The 1710-nt window shown below is 44.8% G+C and overlaps 1 long non-coding RNA gene across 3 annotated transcripts; it reads right to left on the bottom strand.

Annotated features, from left to right (window-relative positions):
• Window positions 1–319: 319 nt before the first annotated feature.
• On the bottom strand, window positions 320–1704 carry LOC108525525 (uncharacterized). 3 transcript variants are annotated; one of them, XR_001884289.1, is made up of 3 exons: window positions 1606–1704; window positions 770–900; window positions 320–441 (listed from the first exon to the last, which is right to left on the bottom strand). It is a non-coding gene; the product is annotated as an uncharacterized LOC108525525 (long non-coding RNA). The 3 variants fall into 3 exon arrangements; XR_001884288.1 differs by having other exon boundaries at window positions 1612–1704; XR_001884290.1 differs by lacking the exon at window positions 1606–1704 and adding an exon at window positions 1257–1585.
• Between the last annotated feature and the right edge of the window lie 6 nt (window positions 1705–1710).

Here is a 1710-nt window from a genome sequence, read left to right as displayed (position 1 = left end):
AATATGAATAGAGAATGAAGAGGAAAGACTGGAAGCCCTTTTAAATATTTATTCTTGCCTGTCATGAAGTCCATAAAGCAATGCAAAAAAGGTTAACTAATTCAGTTTTTAAAGGATAGTTAGGAAAAAAAAAATCTTAAAATCACTTAACTACTACTAAACTTTGTCTAAACTTGGTCACCATTAACATGGCGAGAAATTAAATGGCTACCCTCCACAAAACACACACATATTAGGCATGTATTCAAGAGTAAATTTTCTGTGAAGAAATAAAGAGGGTAGCCTTCAGTAAATTATACAACTTCAATAACAACTACAAACAAGGAATTTAAACAGTTTCCTACCTTATATTCAGTAGTGGTCTGGTTTTGTGAACTTGGACATCACAAATAGGACAATACTTGCTGGTCTCCAGGTAACGAACAATACACGTTTTACAGACTAGAAGTAGAACATGTAAAGTTTTTTTAATGTTTAGAAATGAGTCGATAAAGCATTGGTGTCAGAAACCGAGAACTAGTAGAAACAAGGTGGTAAATGCCAAAAAGCATTTCCAACTAAATAAACTAATTCATACCCTGAGAATACATACACTGCATGCTTGTAATACAATACATATTAACAAAAAGTCATTACATGCAAAAGAAAAAAATGACTTCACTTTGTACCAACATTACCACAGATTGCAGGAATCATTAACAGTTTTCAAATTTCAGGTCGAACTGTAAAATACACATGATACAAAAGAGAACTAAAGCTCGGTACTTACAGGAATGTAGACATTCTATTATGGTTGTGGCATCAATGAAGTACCCTCCACACAGCACACACATCAGGTGGGGATTTAGCTCAGTGATCTTGATTCTCGTTGTTCGATGCATTTCTGCTTGATAAAAAATCCTGCAAGACACAGAAATAATAGCCATAATTCACAGAACAAGAATGGAGATCATCTAGTAATCACACACCCTGAAACACTGAATTCAGAAAACCCATTTAACACTGTACAGCTGAGCTGTCCCAACGTTTCTACAGAAAGAATTTACACATCAGATCGGAATCACTTCTACCAAACTGATGAAAAAGGATCCAACTAACGTTACTTCTGGTCTTTGAGATCAATCCTGTAGGAAGAAGAAAAGGTCTGGGGTGGGGGCTGGGAGCTGAGCGTATTAGGGTCTCTTTCTTCCATTTGTCCTCCAGCCCAGCAGCCCCAAGGCTGCTGCAGACGCCACACAATCCCCGCGGATATTTACCAACCACTAGGGCTTGTTCCAGCTCTCCAAATTTATTATAAAACTTCCTCAAGAATCTGCAAGCGAAAATCCCGGGGTTCCGGTTGTTTTAGACGGTTCCAGCAAGCAGAACCTGGCACGTTTTTACGCGACGCGCAGGGAAAACAATTCTGCCCTCCCTGCATCCCTGGCATTTCCGGAGCCTGGTGCCGGGGCCGCAGGAGGAGCACCTCCAGTCGGCCTGGGCCAGGGCCTGAGCGCGGCGGACGCCCGGGGGCCGGGATGCGAGGGGCGGATCCGGCGGCGCCCGGGGCTCCGTCTCGCTCCGGATTCGGAACTCGCCTCGGTCGGGGTTTCCATAGCAACTTACACTTACACTTGGCATCCGGCCACCGCTGCAACTCCGCGCGGAGCCCGGCCCGAGCCCCGAGCCTCGGCGGGCGTGCGGGGCGGCGGGCTGGGGAGGGGCGGCGCG

Source organism: Rhinopithecus bieti, unplaced genomic scaffold (genome assembly GCF_001698545.2).
Source record: "Rhinopithecus bieti isolate Rb0 unplaced genomic scaffold, ASM169854v2 scaffold_65783, whole genome shotgun sequence".
Taxonomy (NCBI): domain Eukaryota; kingdom Metazoa; phylum Chordata; class Mammalia; order Primates; family Cercopithecidae; genus Rhinopithecus; species Rhinopithecus bieti.
The sequence above is the reverse complement of the archived record's forward strand: the minus strand, read 5'-3'. Positions and strand labels throughout refer to the sequence as shown.